The following is a 10599-nucleotide window of genomic DNA, read 5'->3' as shown; positions in this document are numbered from 1 at the left end:
AAGGCATTAACCCATTGTGCCACAGTGCTGGCCCCAGGCAAATTTAATGTAAAAAGTATAGCTAGAATGATAAATAGCTACCTTTAAAGATTCTGTAATTTAACTGGACTGAATTGCAGTCAACGTTTTAAAAACATGTTGTTGGGGAAACATATCAGAAAAGAGTTTGTCTGACAATCCATGTCGGGTCGTGCTGATTCTGGTGGGATGATTCTTTGCAGGCAATCGAACTACTCAGTCACAAGGCCTCCTCCTCTAAATGTCACCTCCCACTCTGCTGACACGTGACTAGTGGTTGTCTGGGTGTCTCAGGAGTGTAAAGAAATGTTTGTTTAGAGTAAGGTAAATTTGAGCATTCCTGATCTCCCTGGTCTGTTGAGAATGATCTAATTCACACAAACTTCCCTTTGTGTCCTGAAATTGTGTAGAAGTCACAGCTGAGCATATTTTGAGGTTGAGTACAATGTTAACAAGGTCAGGGAGATGGGCTTTATAGGCCAGTTAGCTTTGCTGGGTTCACAGCTCCATACTAACTCCAAACAATTAACTCCATTCAATCATTTGTCAGACACATACCGCAGCAGAACTGGAATGAAATTTGCCCATGGGCTGGGTCAGTAAAATCTAGTACCTGTGATAGAAAAGGAAATCAAGATTCACGCCATCTTTCTCATGTGAAAGAACCTTTTGTGAAACATACCCTTCAATAACTTTGAAACAGATATCAGAGACATGACAATTTAGACAATGCATATTAGAAAAGATTTAAGTATCAAAAAAATCTGGGAGTGATCATAGATCACTCGGGCTTTATATTCCTTGACTTTCTGGGGATAAGACAGAAAGCCAGAGCAACCACTCCAGAAAAGTTGCTCTTTCCCTCTATATAATTCTCACTTCACACCCTCCCTAATCACACATTGCAGGAGAATAAAATCTTGTGAATGTTTTGAAATATTGCATCTAAAATGATGAAAATTAATGAGACTGCTTTCCACTCTTTTTTGGTTGTCATATTTCCTGTTATGTTTTCATTTTGTTAAAAGTAAGACATGTTCTAGGAAGCTGCAGAACATGTCACATTATATACTTAAAAGCAATTAGAGGATTGGGCATTGAACTGATCATCTGTAGCTATAACCTTGTGTCCCAGCTGCTTAAATTGATATATGTGTAAATTAATGAAAATAAACAGTCCATTGTTTGCACCATTTTGAGTATGAAGGCAATAATTGGGTCAAAAACTATTTTGAACATTTCTATGCAAGTTCTTGTTCTTTGCTTTTATATGGATTCCCACCTCAAAGTTGTAGTATTCTGCATTTTAATGTGAAAAGAGGAAATCAATGGATCTTCTTTTACATTTTATATTACAATAGGTTCAGTTAAGTAGGATGCTGCCATCAGGATGCCTAGAGAAAAAAAAAACAAACAAATCTATCTTTTTTGGGCAAACAAAATTGCAATAATTTTTAAATGGGCAGATGAATTCAAAAGAGGAACAAGAAATGCCAAGGTGTGCAAAATGAAGAGGCAAGTGATTCCCAGAGTGCTAAGTGCCTAAGTTCATCATATATTTTATGGGAGTCTCCATCATGGTAACTAAGTCAGTGAATTTTAAGACTCATTGAAGTGCTGGATATGAAGCATTGGATCTGACAGGCTTTGGAAGCCAACATGAATGCATTAGCCAACATCCTTGCATAAGTAAGTCAATGAGAGAAATAATATAAGGGTCAACAACAGAGCAAATATTGAACTTTTCTACCTGGGACCTGAGCAAAAATAAAAATGAAACACAATAATTATCTTTCTAAGAAAAAATATGCTAGTTGTACTTCTTGTAAGTTAGGGAACCAAATTTAAACTTTATTGCTGACCTGGACACTCCAAATTGAGGAATTAATATAGACATTGACCCAGGTTGAGGGTATTGAATGTCTTGCAGCAGTCTTTGCAAAACCATCCAAGAAGTAGACTACATAATCCAGGTCACATGGGATTTTGCCCCCATGGCAAAATACACAAAGAAAGACAAAAATGAGAAACAAAACCCCCAGAAATTTGTATGGTTTACAAATGTAAAAGGGCTGTAGAATATTTATTTTGAAGATATCTAAGAATAAATTGGGCCAATAAGAAGGAAATTATATTTTTAAGAGAACCAAATAGAATTTATGGGAAAAAAGATGTTCCAATTGTTTCTAAGGCTAACACAGTAAAAGAAATTCATCACAAAGGCAAAATAATCTTGGCCATGTATATACTAAAAATATAGCTTCAAAATACATGAATTTATGGCCTTATTTTTTTCAAATGCAATGAGGAATGTTAAACCTCCTTAGTTAATAGCAGATTAAGTCAATAAACTATTATTAAATTGTAGAAGGTTTGATCATTTCCATTGATCTCCTTAAATTAGTAGACTTTGCCAGAACCCTGTACCTAATATGTAAGACATGGTCTTTTAAAGAATACATATAATATACTGAAATTATGTTTTCAGGCTGAAAAAAACTCAGAGTTGCAAATGAATCAATAATATGCAGATACTACTGACCCCCAATAGATTAAAAATATATCTCCATAATGCAAAACTACTATAATGAAATGCTTCATACATTAGCAAGTTACAAATATATTTCTAAGTAAATCACTGACCAAATTAAAATGAAAATATAAATTAGAAAATGTTTAGTATACAATAACAATGAGCATATTATACAATAACACTTACCATATACTAACAATATAGAAATAGGAAATTAATAGCCATAGCTGCATTTGAAAACAAAGTCAAAAAGTCAAAATGAAAAATAATAATTGAAATGTTCAACTAAAGAAATTAGAGAAAGTTATAGCAATAGAAGACAGAGAGAAGGGTATAATAAAGTTTAAAAATTAATGAAATGAAGCCGGCCCTGTGGCTCACTAGGCTAATCCTCCGCCTTGCGGCGCCAGCACACCGGGTTCTAGTCCCGGTCGGGGCGCCGGATTCTGTCCCGGTTGCCCCTCTTCCAGGCCAGCTCTCTGCTGTGGCCCGGGAGTGCAGTGGAGGATGGTCCAAGTGCTTGGGCCCTGCACCCCATGGGAGACCAGGAGAAGCACCTGGCTCCTGCCATCGGATCAGCGCGGTGTGCCGGCCGCAGCGCGCCAGCCGTGGCGGCCATTGGAGGGTGAACCAACGGCAAAGGAAGACCTTTCTCTCTCTCTCACCGTCCACTCTGCCTGTCCAAAAAAAAAAAAAAAAAAAAAAAAAAAAAAAAAAAAAAAATTAATGAAATGAAATAGAAAAACAAAGATCATCAAAACTCATCTACCAAGTTCTCAAATATAGGGAGGTGATTCTTTGTGCTCTGATGTCTGAAATTGTGTTCTTTCCTATCTCTCATGCTGTTTTAATTAGAAGACATTATTATAAAAGCTATTGTAATTAAAATAAAGAATGCATTGCCAAATTGGAACAAGAAAGGACTGTTCAATAAATGGTGTTCTGATAAGTAGCTCTACCTCTGGAAATAAAGCTAGACACTTCACTTTCACTGTGTACAAAAATACATTCCAAGTAGGTAAGACATTAGATGCTAAAAGCAAATCTAAACATTTCAGAAGAAAATATATTTATACTATTAAAGTAGGAAGTAAGTTGCATGCTCTCCCTCCAACTACATCACCATGGTTTACTGAAGTCCAGTCTCACTTCAATCTCCAAGCCACCACAAAGCCCCCACCAAGCCGCCTCCCATTGCAGCTGTCAGCTGATGCAGCCGTGTGTTGTGCTCGTATTCTTGCTGCACGTCCGCACCCTGCACACAGGTCCACAGTGTTCTCCCACTTGTAGGATTTCCAGTGTGCTTTTCCCTCCAATTCTCCCCTGGGAGTGCACTTACTATATTGTTTTTTTAAACTCTCCCTAGCCTAGCAGAGGATGCCATTCCCTAATCCACCATCTTGGAGTCCCTGGATTTTGTGATCTCATTGTTCTCTTAACACCGTATATATGAGATACATGAAATGTGTTCCCTTTATATAAATGAAAAGTTATAAAAAGACAAATCATGTATATAGTTTAAATATATGTAGTTTAAAAAAAGCTTAAAATGAAAAGACAAATGTAAAAAGGAATGATAATATGTGCAACCCATATAAATAACAAAAATATGTATCTGAACTCTATGAAAGATTAAATTAAAAAGAAAAATCTCACCACAAACAATTCAGGAAAAAATAGATCATGCACAAATAAGAAATTGTTAAAAGATGAAAATTCAAGAACCAACAAACAAAAAACAATTCAGACTTACTAATACTTAGCCAAGTGAAAATTAAGCCAAAATGAGATATCAGTGAGATGTAATTTCACATGCATTAGGTGAGCAAAAGTAGTAAAGTAATACAAGTCTTGGCAAGATATCAATGTCTAGAAACTCTGAAATATTGGTGGTAGGTGCATGTACAGATATATTTCAGAGAGTGATTTGGCGATTCTAGGAAAACTGAAGAAGCAAATAGTCTACAGTCATTACTTTTATTTCTATGTTCATAATCTGGAAATATTTTCCAAAATTTCTGCCAGAAAACATGACAAAGTATAAAATGTTCACAATAGAATAAAATGCAGAAATAAACTGTTACCCAAATGGGAAATAAATATATTCTTTTTATAAAGTGTAATATAATTCCTTAATTAAAGGAAATAAGCATGTTATAAGAGTCTGTGGTTATTACAGCTCTTTTTCTCCACTGGGCTTATGTCTCATTTCCACAAAGAATGAGGAGCAGAATAAGTCTATGTAAAGCAAAGGTAGTTTATGGAAAGGAAGCAGAGAAGTTAAAACAAGAATGAGAGAACAAATTTCCTTTTTTTTACCTTTTTTTTAAACTTTTATTTAATGCATATAAATTTCCAAAGTACAGCTTATGGATTACAATGGCTTCCCCCCCCATAACGTCCCTCCCACCCGCAACCCTCCCCTTTCCCACTCCCTCTCCCCTTCCATTCACATCAAGATTTATTTTCAATTCTCTTTATATACAGAAGATCAGTTTAGCATACATTAAGTAAAGACTTCAACAGTTTGCACCCACATAGAAACACAAAGTGAAAAATACTGTTTGAGTACTAGTTATAGCATTAAATCTCAATGTACAGCACACTAAGGACAAAGATCCTACATGAGGAGTAAGTGCACAGTGACTCCTGTTGTTGACTTAACAAATTGACACTCTTGTTTATGGCCTCAGTAATCACCCTAGGCGCTTGTCATGAGCTGCCAAGGCTATGGAAGCCCCCTGAGTTCACTGAACCTGATCATATTTAGACAAGGCCATGATCAAAGTGGAAGTTCTCTCCTCCCTTCAGAGAAAGGTACCTCCTTCTTTGATGACCTGTTCTTTCCACTGGGATCTCACTCACAGACATCTTTCATTTAGGTCCCCCCCCCCCCCCACAGAGTGTCTTGGCTTTCCATGCCTGAAATACTCTCATGGGCTTTTCAGCCAGATCCGCATGCCTTAAGGGCTGATTCTGAGGCCAGAGTGCTGTTTAGGACATCTGCCATTCTATGGGTCTGCTGTGTATCTCACTTCCCATGTTGGATCATTCTCTCCCTTTTTGATTCTATCAGCTAGTATTTGCAGACACTAGTCTTGTTTATGTGATCCCTTTGGTTCTTAGTCCTATCATTATGATCAATTGTGAACTGAAATTGATCACTGGGACTAGTGAGATGGCATTGGTACATGCCACCTTGATGGGATTGAATTGGAATCCCCTGGTATGTTTCTAACTCTACCGTTTGAGGTAAGTCAGCTTGAGCATGTCTGAATTGCACATCTCTTCCCTCTCTTATTCCCACTCATATTTAACAGTGATCACTTTTCAGTTAAGTTTCAGCACTTAAGAAGAATTGTGTATTGATTACAGTATTCAACCAAAAGTATTAAGTAGAACAAACAAAAAAAATACTAAGAGGGATAACATATCAAGTTGCTCATCAACAGTCAGGGTGAGGGCTGATCAAGTCACCGTTTCTCATAGTGTTCATTTCACTTTAACAGGTTTCCTTTTTGGTGCTCAGTTAGTTGTCACCTATCAAGGAGAACAAGTGGTATTTGTCCCTTTGGGATTGGCTTATTTCACTCAGCATAATGTTTTCCAAATTCCTAACAGGGATCACTTTTCAGTTAAAATTTAAACACCTAAGAATAATTGTGTGTTAATTACAGAGTTCAACCAATGGTACTAGAACAAAAAAAAATACTAAAATGGATAAAGTATTATATTGTACATCAACCGTCAGGACAAGAGCTGATCAAGTCACTGTTTCTCATAGTGTCCATTTCACTTCAACAAGTTTCCCCTTTGGTGCTCAGTTAGTTGTCGCAGATCAGGGAGAACATATGATAGTTGTCCCTTTGGGACTGGCTTAATTCACTCAGCATGATGAGAGAACAAATTTCCTTGCAACAGTGAGATGGTCCCTGAAAGAGTGAGCCCTTGAGGGCTGATTGCTTAGGAATTTTTACAGGTGGTAAAAAAAGGGGGCGGTTTTCACAACTGGTGCAGGGGTTTTTATTGGTTAATTGGATGAAAGTTCCCACTGAGAGTGGATAGAGACAATAGAAAACACATGAGGCTTTCCTCCAAGATGCATTCAGTTATACAGTTTTCATTACCTAGATAAGTTACACAGTACAGAAAAACCTTGATTGCTTGGACCAGCACATGACATCAACATCCGTCACAGAATGTGGTTGCTTGACTTTCCTTGGGTACTCTTGAGACTCATCTCTAGATGCTGGGCACGGGCCTCCTTGATTCCTTTCTACCTAGCCAGGAGTCTATCTCTACCAATTCCTCCTCTGAAGAGGTAGCCCTATGCCATTTGGGAGAAGGGCCAATGACTTCTCTGGCTACTTTGAAGAGGATAGTGGTAACCTTGAAGATAGCAGTCAGGGTTCCTCCTCCAGGGGTCTGTCCAGGGCCCCTAGTTGAAGGCCTGCATTGATGGTTCCATTTGCAGGACCTTCTGGAGTTGCATAGCCTCTAGACAAGGAGAGATAAGCTATACAAGAAAGGAAGTGGGCGTTGCCATGAAAATGTCCCCTGAAATAAAGGGGATGTTGGTAAGCCCTCACTGTGTTGCATCCAGTCAACAGTGTTAAAGCCAAGTAGAGTCTAGCCATGGTACTCTACTGTTCATGGAGGTAACAGGTGAACAAGAAGATGAAAAGAACCAGCACCCTGAATAGCAAGGCTATTCCCAGAATAACTGCAGCTTGATGATGGAGTTGAGGGATGCTGGGATTGAGCGAATGTGCATAACAGATTTATTTACCCTTTTTTTTTTTTTTTAAAAAAAAAAAGGAGTTTGAGTTTTTCATTTTCTTGGCAGGAGTATTCCTTTCCTTGGAGGTGGCAAAGTCATCCTCTGGATCTTATCTGAACTTGGTTTGGAAACCAAATCTTTCACTCAGGAATGGTGGTTCCAGGGAACCAATTTGGACATTTTTACTACACTGTTAGTAGAAAGAATTACAGTATATGGTCCCTCCAAACCCTACGGTAAAGAGGGACAGTGAGTTGGAAGGGCCTTGACTAAAAGTCTTCTGGGGTATACTTAGGGCTTCCTCATCCCTTGTATTATGTCTCTGGGACATCTTCAATGGCCTGTTGGAATCTGGCAAGTGCTGTGCTGGATCTGATCGTGGATGCAGTCCCACCGTCCATTAGCAGATCATTAGTTAGGAAATCATGACTGCAGCTCACGCCTAATTTTGAGAGGGGTGTTTATGATATGCATTAAGGCTATGGGCAGGAGAGACAGCCAGGGAATGTGAGTCTCCTAGGACAGCTTCTTGATGTGCCTCTAGAGGATGTCATTACTTTTTTCTACTTTCCCTAATACCTGGGGCCTCCAGGCACAATGGAGATGATACTGTACAGCTAGTGTCTTAGAATCTCTCTGGGCAATGATTTTCTTGAAGGAGGGATCATTGTAACTTTGTAGGCTCTCAGGAAGTCTAAACCAAGGGACTATTTCAGAAATCACCACCTTTACTGCTTCAGCAACCTTCTCAGTTCTATAGGAAGACCTCCTGCCCAATTTGTGAAGGTATCAACCCATACCAAGAGGTACTGGATATTTCTTGTTTTAGGCATGTGCATAAAATGCAGTTGCCAGTCCTCCCCTGGATAGCTTTCTTTTATTTGTACTCCAGGGGTAAGAAGGCTTTGATTAAACATGAAACATTTAAATATGCAAAACATAAATGTGGCACTATTTTTAACACAACAATGTATTTTAAAGTAACTAGGTAATTATTCCTCCCAATGAGGGCATTATCTTTTTTTTAACTTTTATTTAATGAATATAAATTTCCAAAGTACAGCTTATGGATTACAATGGCTTCCCCCCCACCCCCATAACTTCCCTCCCACCCGCAACCCTCCCCTTTCTTGCTCCCTCTCCCCTTCCATTCACATCGAGATTCATTTTCATTTCTCTTATATACAGAAGATCAGTTTAGTATATATTAAGTAAAGATTTCAACAGTTTGCACCCACATAGAAACACAAAGTGAAAAATACTGTTTGAGTACTAGTTATAGCATTAAATCACAATGTACAGCACATTAAGAGCCGAGATCCTAGGTGAGGAGTAAGTGCACAGTGACTCCTGTTGTTGACTTAACAATTGGACACTCTTGTTTATGGCATCAGTAATCTCCCTAGGCTCCAGTCATGAGTTGCCAAGGCTATGGAAGCCTTTTGAGTTCACCAACTCTGATCATATTTAGACAAGGTCATAGTCAAAGTGGAAGTTCCCTCCACCTCCTTCTTTGATGACCTATTCTTTCCACTGGGATCTCACTCAAAGATATCTTTCATTTAGTTTTTTTTTTTTTTTTGCCAGAGTGCCTTGGCTCTCCATGCCTGAAATACTCTCATGGGCTTTTCAGCCGGATCTGAATGCCCTAAGGGCTGATTCTCAGGCCAGAGTGCTGTTTAGGACATCTGACATTCTATGAGTCTGCTGTGTATCCCACTTCCCATTTGGATCATTCTCTCCATTTTTTGTTCTATCGGTTAGTATTTTCAGACACTATTCTTGTTTATGTGATCCCTTTGGTTCTTAGTCCTATCATTATGATCAATTGTGAACTGAGATTGATCACTGGGACTAGTGAGATGGCATTGGTACATGTCATCTTGATGGGATTGATTTGGAATCCCCTGGTATGTTTCTAACTCTACCATTTGGGGCAAGTCAGCTTGAGCATGTCCCAAATTGTACATCCCTTTCCTCTCTTATACCCACTCTTATATTTAACAGGGATCACTTTACAGTTAAGTTTCAACACTTAAGAACAACTGTGTATTAATTACAGAATTCAACCAATAGTATTAAGTAGAACAGACAAAAACAAATACTAAGAGGGATAACTTATTAAGTTGTTCATCAACAGGGCAAGGGCTGATCAAGTCACCATTTCACATAGTGTCCATTTCACTGCAATAAGTTTCCTTTTTGGTGCTCGGTTAGTTGTCACCAAACAGGGAGAACATATGATATTTGTCCCTTTGGGACTGGCTTATTTCACTCAGCATAATGTTTTCCAGGTTCCTTCATTTTGTTGCAACTGACTGGATTTCATTGTTTTTGACTGCTGTATAGTATTCTATAGAGTACATATCCCATAATTTCTTTATCCAGTCTACTATTGATGGGCATTTAGGTTGATTCCAGGTCTTAGCTATTGTGAATTGAGCTGCAATAAACATTAATGTGCAGACAGCTTGTTTGTTTGCCAATTTAATTTCCTTTGGGTAAATTCCAAGGAGTGGGATGGCTGGGTTGAATGGTATGGTTATATTCAGGTTTCTGAGGAATCTCCAGACTGACTTCCATAGTGGCTTAACCAGTTTGCATTCCCACCAACAGTGGGTTAGTGTCCCTTTTCCCCTACATCCTCTCCAGTATCTGTTGTTGGTAGATTTCTGAATGTGAGCCATTCTCACCGGGGTGAAGTGAAACCTCATTGTGGTTTTGATTTGCATTTCCCTGATTGCTAGTGATCTTGAACATTTTTTCATGTGCCTGTTGGCCATTTGGATTTCCTCTTTTGAAAAATGTCTGTTGAGACCCTTGGCCCATCTCTTAAGTGGGTTGTTTGTTTTGTTGTTGTGGAGGTTCTTAATATCTTTGTAGACTCTGGTTATTAATCCTTTATCTGTAACATAGTTTGCAAATATTTTTTCCCATTCTGTCGGTTGCCTCTTCACTTTCCTGACTATTTCTCTTGAAGTACAGAAACTTCTCAATTTGATGCAATCCCAATAGTTAATTTTGGCTTTGATTGCCTGCACCTCCAGGGCCTTTCCCAGGAAGTCTTTGCCGATCCCAATATCTTGCAGGGTTTCTCCAATGTTCTTTAATAATTTGATGGTGTCAGGTCGTAGATTTAGTCTTTAATCCATGTTGAGTGGATTTTTGTGTAAGGTGTAAGGTAGGGGTCTTGCTTCATACTTCTGCATGTGGAAATTCAGCTTTTCCAGCACCATTTATTGAATAGACTGTCCTTGCTCCAGGAAAT

The sequence above is a fragment of the Oryctolagus cuniculus genome, chromosome 4 (assembly GCF_051225735.1).
Source record: "Oryctolagus cuniculus isolate XC-2025 breed Fujian yellow rabbit chromosome 4, ASM5122573v1, whole genome shotgun sequence".
NCBI lineage: Eukaryota > Metazoa > Chordata > Mammalia > Lagomorpha > Leporidae > Oryctolagus > Oryctolagus cuniculus.
This window is presented reverse-complemented; position numbering follows the sequence as displayed.